Source organism: Phodopus roborovskii, unplaced genomic scaffold (assembly GCF_943737965.1).
Source record: "Phodopus roborovskii unplaced genomic scaffold, PHOROB, whole genome shotgun sequence".
Taxonomy (NCBI): Eukaryota; Metazoa; Chordata; class Mammalia; order Rodentia; family Cricetidae; genus Phodopus; species Phodopus roborovskii.
In genome coordinates, this window is record NW_026126627.1 from 1,326,404 (window position 1) to 1,341,487 (window position 15,084).

At 41.4% G+C, this 15,084-nt stretch overlaps 1 protein-coding gene across 1 annotated transcript in view; it reads right to left on the reverse strand.

Annotated features, from left to right (window-relative positions):
- Positions 1–15,084, reverse strand: part of Fam107a (family with sequence similarity 107 member A) — a 243,880-nt gene that overhangs the window by 85,176 nt on the left and 143,620 nt on the right. The gene's annotated exons all lie outside the window — the stretch shown is intronic.

Consider the following 15,084-nt stretch of genomic DNA (forward strand, 5'->3'; position numbering starts at 1 on the left):
CTGCCTCATTAAACAGCCTTACCAGGAAGGAGGAAGTTTAATCTGGAGCTCTCTGGGGAGGAAATGAGGCTAAAGTCTGGTGTGGGCATGGGCAGGGCCAGGCTTGTTTTCCTCCACACACAGCAGCGGCTCCAGCCTTCCTAGGTGACACTTGGGTGTAAGCTTGAACAACTTGGGAATGAATCTCCCCCTACCCACCCTGACACCAATAAACTAATAAAACACTCAACTTGTGATAAACCTTCCAGGGTCTGAGTGCCGTTGGGTAGGCATTGTGAGTTAGAGAAAGGGCTGGTGAGGGTACTGAGCCCACGCTTGGGAAACGGGCCTCTTGGATGAAAAGTGCGAGTCAGTGGGGAGAGGAGACAGGGTGGGAGGAAGACTCTGGGTTTGGGTTTGGGCACAATGAATTAGAGACAGACGCTGGAGGTGGAGCAGGGGAAGGACAGTGAAAGGATGGATGCCCCCTTGCTCTCCCTACACCCAGGCATCTGGAAGGAGTCCACATCCCTAGACTCCACCACCAATGGAGACTTCCATTCCTTATATCCCTCTAGGATGAGTTTTTGTTCACAAGGGCCTTTGTTCCTCACACATTTGGCCAGGGGTGGGGCTGAGGCTTCCTCATCTGTTAACCCCAATAGCTCCCCCAAAAGATGTGAGACCCCCTTGGGATGAGTGTGTTGGGACATAAGGTACAGCAGCTGGCCAGGAAATAAAAACAAGTGGCATGGGTGAATAGGGAGAAGTCCCTGGGGGCAAGTGGCTTCCTGCTCAGGCCAGCAGAGGAGGGCAGGCTGAGCATTGTTGCTCCAGCCACCACCCCCTCCTAGGTAAGGTGACCCCCACCTCCCCCACTCATCCTCGCCTCTCCTCTGCTGGCCTGGCTGCAGAGGGCTGTGCCTTGTGGTACACCTGCCCTTCAGAGTGGGGGTTGGGGTATGTGGTCCCTTTCCCAAAGCAAACAAACAAACCAATCAAGTAAAGTGGCAGCAACTTACAGGGAACCTGTTTAGTATGCATTGAAGCCTTGGCTTCAGTTACCTTGGGAACCTCCTTTAGCAAGTGGTGAAGGTTATATGTAACAAGTGACCTGCAAGCCTGGTGGCTCCAAACAACGTATTTAGTTCTCACCTAAGATCAAGGAGCAGGCTATACAGGAGACTTCTTCCTTTCTCCACGGTCTAGGTGCCCCTCCCCCACCCCCACAGCCAGCACCTTTGCCTCTCGCTGAACAGTCTTTACTCCTTCTGTCCTCCCAGGTACTCTCCGCTCATCTTCCATCTTGAGGGTTACCCCTGAGATTGCACTGGGCCCACACAGGCAGTCTGACTAGTTCAGGTTCTCTTCAGACCAGTGAATGAATAAATAAATGGAACCTTTGACTTCTCCCTTTCTTGGAAACAGTACATATTTACAGGTGGCAGAATTAAGACATGGTCATCTGTAGAGTCAGTCTTTACAAGCATAGTCCAGAAAAAAAAAAAAAAAATTATCACAGGGGCAAGAAAGGGGGGGGGGATAATCTTGTCCCTTCCCGTCATAAAAAGTCACGGCAGGCAGCCTAACAACAGAAGGCAGCTAATCAAGAAAAAACATTTCATTTACTGTCTTACACATGTATACTGGAGCTATCCATGTTTGAAAATCCACAGGTTCAGAATCTAACATTCTGTCCTCACAGGGACAGGAAATAAGTGTGGGGTAGGTGGTCCAGGTGAAGACAGATCTCACTGCAGATGCAGGCTCTTATTATGCCGGGCAATCTCCCAGAGTGTGCTGTCCTGGGAAGAGTCCACGAAACGCCTGTCTGGGTTTGGTGATGACTTTTGGCCTCCTCTCCCAGTGTTCATCATTCCTGCTAATGGAAAAGAGTTCCAAGGAGTTGAAAGTAACTGCATTTCCTGTAGGAGAAGCTGTTTCAGAGGGGGAACACCAGTGACAGGACCCATTCTATACTTCAGGGAGAAGCAAGAAGCTCAAAGGGACCTGGTGTCCCAGGCTGCTCTTCAGCTCAGCAAGGAAGAACGGCAAACTTTGGGGTATGTTTTTCTGAACCCCAGGACTGGTGTCCAGTTTTCTGTCCTGCTGTACCAGAAGGCGAGTCCGTCTTAGTTGGGGTTTCTCTTGCTGTGAAGACACACCATGAAAACGGAAAGCATTTAATTGGGTGGGGGGTTTGCCTCGCTTACAGTTTCAGAGCGTCAGTCCACCATCATGACAGGGAGCATGGTGGCATGGAGGCAGATTTGATACTGGCTACATCTTGGCCAGAAGGCAATAGGAGCTCAACTGACAGTCACACAGGGTAGTACCCCGCGTATAGGAAGCCTCAAAGGCTGCCCCAACAGTGATACACTTCCTCCAACGAGGCCACACCCACTCCAGCAAAGCCACACCCCTGAATAGTGCCACTTCCTTTGGGGGCCATTTTGTTCCAAACCACCACAGAGTTCCACAGTCAGGAAATGGTATCTTGGCTGTAGGCAATGCCCAGTGAAGACCTGGCAGATGAAGCATGAGTTCTGGTCACCCAGTAAGCACTGGTCTGGTCACCAGCTGTGACCTTGTGGAGTTGCATGATCTGGGGTGTTGGGGCATGTTCTGAGCATTTTCATAGAGACATTGTTTTCACAGGATAATCCTTTGTTATAAGGTAGCCGTGAGCATGGAGAATGCTTTACAGCAGCCCTAGATGGCTATGAACACAGCCCAGCGCAAAACCACAAGCTTACTTAAAACATTGACTTTTTTTTTTCCTACTTAAAAAAAAAATAATTTGATTGATTGTTCTCCAGCACGATCTTTGATGATGACAAGCTTGTATTGCATTGCTAAAAGGTTGACCACACCTGCAACCTGAGCTGAAACGCTGGGTCAGCCCCAACTTGGGATCATGGCACAGCATCACCTGGGCATTTGCCATTTCCAGTGACAGTAGATAGCTGCTTTCTGCTCTCTCAGAGGCAGGAGGGTCTCCAGAACAGCATGTGTAGAAAATGCGACAACTGGTTTTGACCCTAGATGCCTCATATCCCGCCATGCACATTTGTTGCCAAAAGCTGACCCAGGGGTGAGAAGAAGATGGGAACAGTCACCATCCTTAGTGTTGCCAAAGGTCTCGGGACCCTGGCTTTGTCAGTAGCAATTCCTGTCTCAGGGAAGCTAACACACTAGCAATCGGGGCCCTTTAGCTTTCTCGGAGCTTCAGAACACACAAAGCATTTTTTGATTTGAGCTCCCCCCCCATTGTGTACAGTTCTGTGTTCCTGACAGGCAGAGAACTAATCTGAGTTGGTATATTTTCAGAATTAGAATGCTTCATTCTGTGGAAAAAACACAGGAGCAAACCTCCCCCTGCTTGTCAGAGAGTAAATACTTAGCAAGGGGTGAGGTATTGGGGCCAATTAGGATTCAGCATGTCAGCAGTAGCTAGGCTATGCTGAGTCACTCACATACGGAACTCACTGGCCAGAGACAGGTCACTAAACTCAAATCAGGCTCAGGAAGTTACACTGAGCTTACTAGGCCTCAGGCTTGAGTATTTTAAGGCCCAACAGATCTATTTACATTCTTCTACATTCTCAATTATGCCAGCATCATTTGATGAAGATACTTTCTTCTTTCCATTGTATAATCTTAGCCGCTTTGTCAAAAATCAGGTCTTCATAGGTGTGTGGATAGTATCAGGGTTTTAATTTGATTCCATTGGTCCACCTGTCTATTTTTATGTCAATACCAAGCTGTTTTCATTATTGTAGCTCTATAATAGAACTTGAAGTCAGGGATGCTGATGCCTCCTGAAGTTCTTTTATTGTATAGAATTGTTTTGGCTATCTTGGGTTTTTTGTTTTTCCATTTAAAGTTGGGTATTATTCTTTTGAGGTCTGTGAAGAATTGTGCTGGAGTGCTGGAATTTTGATGGTGATTGCATTGAATCTGTAGATTGCTCTTGGTAAGATTGCCATTTTTACTATACTAATTCTACCTATCCAACAGTATGGGAGATCTTTCCATTTTTGGATATTTTCTTTAATTTTATTCTTCAAAGACTTAAAGGTGTTGTCATACAGGTCTTTCACTTGTTTGTTAGAATTACCCCAAGATATTTTATGCTGTTTGTGGCTATTGTAAAGGGTGATGTTTCCCAGCTTTCTTTTTCAGCCTGTTTATGATTTGCATATAGAAGTATTACTGATTTTTTTTGAGTTATCCTTGTGTCTTTCCACATTACTGAAGGTGTTTATCAGTTGTAGGAGTTCCATGGTAGAATTTTTGGGTTCACTTATGTATATGATCATATCATCAGCAAATAGCAAAAGTTTAACTTCTTTCCAATTTGTATCCCCTTGATCTCCTTTTGTTGTCTTATTGCTCTAGCTAAAACTTCTGATGCTATATTGAATAGATACGGAGAGAGAGAGAGAGAGAGAGAGAGAGAGAGAGAGAGAGACAAGTCTTGTCTTGTTCCTAATTTTAGTGAAATTGCTTTGAGTTTCTCTCCATTTAGTTTGATGTTGTCTATTGGCTTGCTGTACATTGCCCTTATTATGTTTAGGTATGTTCCTTTTATCCCTGATCTTTCCAAGACCTTTTTCATGAATGGGTGTTGGAATATGTAGAAGGCTTTTTAAAGCATCTAATGAGATGATCATGTGTTCTTTTTTTCTTTTTCAGTTTGTTTATATGGTGGATTACATTGACAGATTTTCATATGTTGAACCATCCTCAAATTTCTGGGATGAAGCCTACTTGATCATGGTGGATGATATTTCTGACGTGTGCTTGGATTCAGTTTGCCAGTATCTTATTGAGTAGTCTTGCATCAATGTTTATGCGGGAAATTGGTCTGTAATTCTCTTTCTTAGTTGTTGGTGTCAGGGTAATTGTAACCTTGGAAAAAGAGTTTGACAGTGTTCCTTCTGTTTTTATTGTGTGGAACGATTTGAGGAGCATTGGTATTAGCTCTTCTTTGAAATTTTGGTAGAATTTTGTGCTGAAACCATCTGTCCCTGGGCTTTTTTTTTTTTTTTTTTTTTTTTTTTTTTTTAAGCTGGGAGACTTTTGATGACTATCTTTATTTCCATAAGGTTATATAGATCTAATTTAATTTGTTTATCTGGTCTTGAACTAATTTTGATGTATGGTACTTATCCAGAAAATTGTTCATTTCCTTTAACTTTTCCAATTTTGTGGAGTACAGGATTTTGAAGTATGAGCTAATGATTCTCTGGATTTCCTCAATGTCTATTGTTATGTCCCCCTTTTTATTTTTGATTTTGTTAATTTGGATATTCTCTGCCTTTTGGTCAGTTTGGATAAAGGTTTGTCTATCTTGTTGATTTTCTCAGAGAATCAACTCTGTCTCATTGAGGCTTTGTATTGTTTTCTTTGTTTTTATTTTATTGATTTCAGCCACCAATTTGATTATTTCCTGGTATCTACTCCTCCTGGGTGAGTTTTCTTCTTTTTGTTGTAGAGTTTTCAGTTGTTGTTAATTCACTAGTGTGGAATTTCTACAGCTTTTTTTAGGTAGGCATTTAGTGCTATGAACTGTCTCCTTATCACTGCTTTTGTTGTGTCCCATAAGTTTGGGTATGTTGTGATGTAATTTTTTATTGAATTTCTTTATTTCTCCCATGACCCAATAATGATGTAGTTGAGCACTGTTCAATTTCCATGAGTTTGTGGGCTTTTTGAAATTAGTGTTGCTGTTGAATTCTAATTTTAAGTCATGGTGATCTGATAAGATATAGGGAGTTATTTCATTTTTTTTTTTTTTTTGTATGTGTTGAGGTTTGCTTTGTTGCTGAATATGTGGTCAATTTTAGAGAAGGTTCCATGGGGTGCTGTTTTGTGTTTGGGTGGCATGTTCTATAGATATCTATTAGGTTCATTTGAATCATAACATGTTAGTTCCTTTATTTCTCTGTTAAGTTTCTGTCTGACAGACCTGCCCAGAGGTGAGAATGTGGTGTTGACGTCTCCAACTATTAATAATGTTTCTTTTACAAATATTTGTGCCCTTGTTTTTGGGGCATAGATGTTCAGAACTGAGACTTCATTTTGATGGATTTTTTTTTCATGTGATGAATATGAAATATCCTTCTTCATCTCTTTTGATTAATTTTAATTTGAAGTCTATCTTGTTAGATATTAGGATAGCTACACCAGGTTATTTCTTAGGTACATTTGATTGGAAAAATCTTTGCCCAAACCTTTACTCTGAGGTAATGGTGTCTTTCATGTATGAAGGGGAAGGACAGATTTTTTTTTTTTTTTGTATCCATCTCTTAGTCTGTTTCTTTCCATAGGTGAATTGAGTCCATTGATATTAAGGGATATTAATGACCAGAAATTGCTAGTTCCTGCTATTTTTGTTTTTGTTAGTGGTATTATGTATGTTTTTCTCTTCTTTTGGATTTCCCTGTCATGTAATTATCTTTTGCCTGGGCTTTTGTGGGTATAGCTAACTTTCTTGGGTTGGAGTTTTCCTCCTAGTGTTTTCTGTAGGGCTGGGTTTGTGGATAGGTGTTGTTTAAATCTTGTTCTGTCATGGAACATCTTGTTTTCTCCATCTATGATGTTTGAAAGCCTTGTTGGGTACAGTAGTCTGTCATCCGTTGTCTCTTAGTGTCTGCATAATGCTCATCCAAGACCTTCTAGATTTCATTGTTTCCACTGAGAAGTCAGGTGTGATTCTGATAGGTCTTCCTTTATATGTTACCTGCCCTTTCCCCTTTGAAATTCTTAATATTCTGTCTTTATTCTGTATGTTTGGTGTTTTGATTATTATGTGGCAAGGGGACTTTGTTTTTGGTCCAGTCTATTTGGTGTTCTATAATCTTCTAGTACTTTCATAGTATATCCTTTTTTAGCTTGGGAAAGTTTTCTTCTATAATTTTGTTGAGTATATTTTCTGTACCTTTGAGATGATCTTCTCTTACTTTTTCGCATTTGGTATTTTCATGGAGTTCCATATTTCCTGGCTATTTTGTGTTAAGAATTTGTTGAACTTAACATTTCATTTGGCCTATGAATCTATTTTCAGTATCCTATCTTCAACACCTGAGATTCTTTCTTACATTTCTTGCATTCTGTTGTTTATGCTTGTATCTGTCATTCCTGATCATTTACCCAGATTTTCCATTTCCAGAATTCCCTCAGTTGTGTTTTCTTTATTGCCTCTATTTAAAATTTTAAGTCTTGAACTCTTTCCTTCTCTTGTTTGATTGCTTTTTCTTGGTTTTCTTTAAGGAATTTGTTTATTTCTTCCAATTTTTCGTTTGCTTTTTCTCCATTTCTTTAAGGGAATTTTTCATTTCCTTTTTCAGGGCCTCAGTCATCTCCATAAATTTATTTTAAAGGTCATTTTCTTCTGCTTCATCTTTGTTGGGATGTTCAGGTCTTGCTGTTGTAGAACCACTAGTTTCTGGCAATGCTGTATTGCTCTTTGTGTTGCTGAGTGTATTCCTCTCTTGTTGTCTATCTATTTCTTTCTCCAATTGGTACCAGTGGTGCCTGTGGGCCAGGGGTCCCTCTTCCTCTAATTGGTGCAGTTGGTGACTATAACTCTGCTCTTCTAGATACAGGAAGCCTCAAAGCTCAGGTGGTCACTCCTCAAGGTGCAAGCAAGTCTGAGGCTCTGGTGGTTGCTATGTGGTGGGCACTGGATGCTGGCTGGGACACAGGTGCTCCTTTCCCAGAGGGACTTCAGGAGAAAACTTCTGTCAATGCCTCAGAGCCACCATCAGTCTCGGCTTGCAGGCTGCTGCCACAATGCACTCTGCCTCTGTTGCTCCCCTGGAGTGGGCTGCCACTTGCCACACTCTGCCTCCAAAAAGAATACTTTTTTATAGTACACTATTCAGAGCAGCACATGGAAAATGCCTAAGTGCCCATCGTTTAATTTTCTTAATCAAGTAACGTTCATTTCAAATGGCATTTGTGTGGGTATCTAGAACATCTTTGCTTCTAATATGTTACTTTAATCAAAGCTCCTCTTTTCTTGGGGTTGCTTAAAAACGGAGTGGGAGGGGCTTAGTGATATGAAAACAGTATCTTGTGTTATACTCTGACACAGATATTTCAGAACTATCTGTGGGTTGGGATCACAGCAATGCAAATAACAAATAACAATAAGAAATGTCATTGCTGGAGGCCTGCAGAGTGCACGTGCTTGGGAGAGCCCATCCAGCTGGACCCACCTGTCCAAGTCTACCAGCGTCCTGGTCGCGCCTCTGCCCACAGAAGGAGCCCACCTTCCGGACTTTCAATCACTATAGACGGAGAAACCAAGATATTCCGTGACAAAGCCAGATTTCAACAATACTTATCAACTAATCCAGCCCTACAGAAAGTTCTGGAAGGAAATCTCCAACCCAAGGAAGTCAACTACACCCATAAAAACATAGGCAATAGGTAATTCCACTTTACTAACAGACAAAAGAAAAATGGGGGGAAATCCATACATAATACCACCACCATCGACAAACCCAAAACAAATAAGAATTAACAGTCAATTGTCATTAATATCCCTCAATATTAATGGTATTAATTTGTCTATAAAATGACCTAGGATAACAGAATGGATACGAAGACAGAATCCATCCTTCTGCTGCATACAAGAGGCACACCTCAACTTCTAAGACAGATGTTACCTCAGAGTTAAGGGTTGGGAAAAGTTTTTGCAATCAAATGGACCCAAGAAATAAGTGGGTGTAGCAGTCCTAATATCTAACAAATTAGACTTCAAACTAATATCAATCAAAAGAGATGAAGAAGATAATTTCTTATTCATCACAGGAGAAATCCATCAGCACAGAGTCTCAATTCTGAACATCTATGCCCTAAATACAAAGGCACCCACATTTGTAAAAGAAACATTACTAAAACTCAAATTGCACATAAAACCTCACACACTTACAGTGGGATATTTCAACACCCCACTCTCAACACTAGACAGGACCACAAGACAGAAACTTCACAAAGAAACAAAGAAGTTATGACCCAATTGGGTTTAACAGACATCTATAGAACATTCCATCCAAACACAAAATAATATACCTTCTTCTCAGTACTCATGGAACCTTCTCTAAAATCAACCACATACTCAGCAATATAGCAAACCTTAATAGGTACAAAAATTAGAATTATCCCCTGTATCTTATCAGATCACCATGTTTTAAAGTTAGAATTCAACAACAACACAAATTGCAGAAACCCTACAAACTCATGGAAATTGAACGATGCCCAATTGCACCATTCCTGGGTCAAGGAAGAAATAAAGGAAGAAATTAAAGACTTTTTAGGATTCAATGAGAATGAAGACACAAAACTTTATGGGATGCTTTGAAAGCAATACTAAGAGGAAAGTTCATAGCACTAAGTGCCCACATGAAGAAACTGAAGAATAGTCACATTAGAGAACTAACAGCACAACTGAAAGCTCTAGAACAGAAAGAAGCAAACTCACTCTGGAGGAGTAGATGTCAGGAAATCAATAAAGTAGAAACTAGGAAACCAATACAAAGAATCAATGTAACAAAGAGAAGGAGGGGAAAGGAAACTAAGTCTTCTTCCAATACTCACCATGGCAACAGTAATGACACCATGTGGGAGAACCAGAAACGAAATTGTTTTTTTATTTTCATATCTCCTAGGGAATAAATTATTTCCTTCAACTAACAGGAAAATTTTGTTTTCAGAAAAAATTTTGAGTGCCTATATAGAATCTTTTCCTCTTATCCATGAAAGCTACATCTCCGATCCCTAAAACCCTAGAGAGTAACACACCCTGTCTATTTGGATGTTTCTGTCTCACACATACATGATAAAGAAGAGTACTTCCTTTTCAGGCACAGTTACTAAGAACTAGGGGCAGTTATAACAACACACTACAATAAAATGTTACTTAAACAGGGTTTCGCTATCCCCCTGCCCAAACTCTTTCTCTCTTAATATGATTCCATGTAACATTTTAAGCCCACGGTTGCCTGTGGGTAACTGAAACTTCAGAAAACAGAATCCACTGATTGGGGGGGGGTGCTATCAGTCTAAAGATAGGAGACATGGGAGGAAGGGGGCAGGGAAGGGGAAGGAGAGAAGAAAGGGAGGAGGAGAGAGGAAGGGAGGGAGAGAGGGAGGGAGAGAGAGAGGGAGGGAAGGAGAGAGGGAGGGAGGGAGAGAGGGAGGGAAGGAGAGACACCCCAAGCTGTATCAGGAAATAGATAAGTGTATTTTTCCTTTCCATTGTTTGTGTAGACCCCAGCCTGGTTTCTAGCCCAGGGATTGTGTCCATTAAATATGTTTTATTGGTAAACAGCCAGAAATATGAATGCTGTAGAAACTTTTCAAACCTAAGTGCTACAGTCCTTTGCCAATGTACTAGGGTGCCTAGAGAGAACCAAAGAAGTGAACCCCAAACGGTGCCACGTGTACCTCCTCTGAGCTGCCCTAGGGTAAGGCCTGCCACCCACACCCCTGATGGGCCCCTACCCAAGGTCCAGCTTCTGGAACACAAATTCTCATTCGCCCATTCTGCATCTCTGCCTACTTTACTTTAGAATTCATTGTCAGAGGCTTAGCTTCCAGCCAACCCAGTCAGCTACCTAAAAGCTGGGAAGAGCAAACACTCCCGGTGCAATGAAAGGACAATAGCCATGAGCCCCAGAGTTTTAAAAGCTCTGAGTTGCCCATAAAGATTAGCTGCTTCCTCCTTAGGACTTCAGGATGTCTGCCCTGCCCAAAGCGCCCCTCCTCAGCCTAGAAAAGGGGTGATGACTTGGCAAGACTTAGATCATTCCACACTCAGAGAACATCTTTGTATCATGAAACCTGCACTCACACCCAGGAGGGCTTAGCTGATGGAGAGCCCGGAAGACAGAGAAAGGAAGGTGGAGAAAGAACATAGTGCTGCCAGCAATCTGATTTTAAGGTAATCTCAGTTAACTGTAGCAGAAGAGAGAGAAATATAAAAGAGAAAAAGAACGGTCCCGCCAGAAGGTGTAGCTCAGCAGTAGGACACTTACGTGCTAACAACATATCCACACTGCCCTGGGTCCATCCCCAGCATGGAAGAGAAGGCAGGTAAGATACACAGAGAAGAGAAAGGGGGGCTGATTAGGTAGGAAAAGAAAAGAAAAACAAACTCACCACCACCCCACCTCCAAGAGACAACCATTTATGAACTGAAGTTCTCAGAGCTGGGATGTTACCGGTCTAGACATAAATCATCTTGTGCCATTTTAGCCACCTAAGTCACCGCATCTGTGTTTGACCTGATAGCCTTGTGACAGGCCGGTAAAAGTCACTTTTGGAACATACAAACAGACCTCCATCTTCCATTAACTCTAAGGCTAATGTCTTCAGATAGCATCTGAGGCCTACAGCTGAGGCTTCTCAGCTTTACTGTGACCGGCTCGATGTTTGCACCAGTGTATGTGCAAAGTGTCTTCATTCATAATTTTTTCTTCTATTCCTATACAGCTTCTTAAAACTGTTACCTCATAGGAACATGGTACCTAGAGGCCCAAATCGATGTTTCTAGGTGTAATCATTCATATTTGCATCCAGTGTAAACTCTCTTACTTCCTTTGAGGAAAAGGGTCATGTTTCTGTAGGGTGCCAAAGAGAGTTCATTTTCACTGACACAGTTTCTCAGATTGGTTCCAGGTACCATCATGGGCTTCCGCTGCCCAACTATCCAACACTACCTTGTTGAGTGGATGCTGTAAGTTTTTTCTAGGGCTCGGACTTCCTTATTTTGATGTGTTTTTTAGGATCCTGTTTTGAGATCTTTCATTGGTTTTGTCAGGCTCGAAGTCCTGAAATGGCAGTGCTGGTGACATTGTCTTAAATATAAGGCCTTTGGCTGGCTACACAGAGGCTTGCTACTGGGTAAACAAGCAGATCTCTCAAGGAGGTTTCTGTTCACCAGGAACCACCCTTAATCCTCCAGGAACACCCCTTAACCTTCCCACAAAGGTCAGGCAAGGGTGCCTGTTTCCATTCAGCCTGTGTTAGCTCACATCACCACACTACTGGATACCAAATAAAATCTGCCCGCTTTCCCAACATTTTGCTCTTTGCTCTGATCCACCCACCCCACCCCACCCCACTCCACTCCTGCTTACCTACCCCCAAGAGATTGCCTTGGTAATGAATCTTTCTTTCTGCCAATCAAGTTGTCTGCTTTGGTAGTTTCTCTGAACCATCACAGGTTTCAGAGCACTTAGCTTAAGGCGTTATTTGATTTTATTTCAATTTATGTGTACAGGGGATTTGCCTGCAAGTATGTCTGTGCACCACTTTCACACCTGGTGTCTGGAGAGGCCAGAAGAAGGCATTGAATGCCCTGAGGCTGGAGTTACAGGTGATTGTGGGACACCTGCTGTGGGTACTGGGAATTCAACCCTGGTCCTCTGGAACAGTGACCTGCTCTTACCAAGGAGCCATTTCTCCAGCCTGGAAAGTATCCATTCTGTTTGCTTTCAAAACACACAGTTCCAAAGCATTTAACTTATTTTGCTTGTTTGTTTGTTTTCAAACTACTCAGTTGGTTAATTTGCAATCATTTGGCCCTTTTCTCCTGCCACTCCTTCAGTATCTATTTCAAGGAAGGAGGAAATAGAAAAAAATCTGCATTGACACTCCAGCTGGCCTTATGATTGGTAATCACATTAAATCAACTTACAAGTATTTGGAAAATGGACAAATGAAACTAAAAATACTTGACTTTAAAATTCCCTCGGCGAAGAACATTTGATCCCAAAAAGAATCTTTCTTTGCACACCAAACTGAAAGATCTGGGCAATAGAATTAAAAAATGGAATTTAAAGTAAACAGGCAGCCTGATTTAATTAAAAATTTTAAACATCTACAAAAATTACAAAACTGGTAATTTATAAAATTATTAAGAGTTCAAGAAACTAAATCTTAGTAAAAATGGAACTATGTCAGAAGAAAGCTAAACTACACACACACACACACACACACACACACACACACACACACACACAACTCTTATCAACCACTCTACTCTCACCTGACTTTACCTCTTTCTTTTTTATCTCCAAGAAAAACAAAACTCCATGTCAAAGCGAAACACAGTCATGACCTGTTCTTGTTCTAGAATAAAATTTAGAGGGGAAAACGAGATCTTATACTGTATTAAAATTTTTCCATCTATGAAGGCAAGTATCTGCTAAAGTGAACAAGCAGCCTACTTTATTACGAAATTTAAACATCTTATTTTACTAAGACATACATCCTGGTTGTGTTATATGTGACCATGATAACTGTTTTCATCTAGAATAAAACTCAATCTGTCCCTAAATTTCCTAAAATTAACTAAGCAACAAAATGCAGAGCTACTGAATTTTACATTTTTTAGACTGGATACCTACTACAAACAATGTCCTTTGCCTAATTTGAGACATGTGTAGATAAATATGGACATTATAGGATATATTTTAGCAATAGATTTAAATATCTTAAGAAGTTTGAATGTGCCATTTTTTAGCATTTTAAAATGTTGTACCTTAACATTTTTAATATTAACAGAAACATTATAATTCAACTGGTTGGGTCTAGTTAATGTCTTCCTCTTCCTCCTCCTTCTTATTCGTGGAGAGAACTTAATCTATTTGGGGCTTGAAGATGTAGGTTTAAGATAGAGCTGCCCCCCAGATGGAGCTCCTTTTCATCTTCCTAACATTATATATCATAAAAAAAATCTGACCCTTTTCTACACACAAAGTATAATGTGTGGTCAACAGGAAAACTGAGAGCTGCAATGCCCCTCAAAAAGAATTAAGGCACATCTGTAGTAAATATTCTGCAAAGTTGAAAGAATGATTAGTACTTCTGCAATTGTCTGTCACAGGTTCAGACACAAATTCTCTTGGGATACCTTAGTCCTCTAAGTCATCATTTACTGTCCACCACTGTCTGGCCTAATGCCTATGACTATCAGGGAAAAGTTTGGAGTGTACAACAGACCCCATTTTCCACCGACTCAAAGGTTAAGAACCTCATCCAATGAAAGAGACTACCCATTTTACTGTGACCTACCTCCCTGATATTTCCAGCAATTTTTTTTTAAAAATTATTTTTTAAAATTATTTTTAAAAATTATTTTTTTAAAAAAGTCTTGATTCATGATTTTCTTTCTTCTGATCCTATTAAAACTTCAGAAAACTGTTACCACAGTAGAACATGAAATTTGGAAGAACACAAAACTGTGGTTTTATTTTTCCTTAAAATTTTTATTATTTAAATTGGTAACAAGTTTATTTACATGTCAGTCCCAGTTCCTGCACCCTCTTGCCCTCCCTGGTTCCCCCCACCAACCCCCATCCCATCCCCTTTTAGCTCCCCAGGGAGTTTTCCATGGGAAGTTTTCAAAGTCTGTTATATCATTTAGAGAAGAGCCAAAGCCCTCCTTGATGTGTCTATCCTTCTATGTGGAATGGAATCCCAAAGTTCATTCCTATACTAGGGATAAATACTGATCCATTACCAGAGGCCCCATAGCCTGCCTCGTCCTCCTAACACCAACCCACATTCAGGGAATCTGGGTCAGATCTATGCTGGTTTCCCAGCTATCAGACTGGAGTGCATGAGCTCCCCCTTGTTCAGGTCAGCAGTTTCTGTGGGTTTCTCTAGCCTGGTCTTGACCCCTTTGCTCATCAGTCCTCCCTGTCTGCAAACTGGATTCCAGGAGTTTGACACAGTGTTTAGCTGTGGGTGTCTGCTTCTGCTTTCAACAGCTACTAGATGAAGGTTCTAGGATGGCATATAAGGTAGTCATCAATCTCATTATTGGGAAAGGGCATTTAAGGTAGCCTCACCACTATTGCTTAGTTGGGTCATCCTTGTAGATCTCTGAACATTTCCCTAGTGCCAGATTTCTCTTTAAACCTATAATGGCTCCCTCTATTATGGTATCTCTTTTCTTGCTCTCCTCTATTCTTTCCCTGACTTAGTCTTCCTGCTCCATGATGCCTGCCTCTCCCCTCTTTCTCCTAACTCCCTCTCCCATCCCACCATGCTCCCAATTTGCTTGGGAGATCTTGTCCCTTT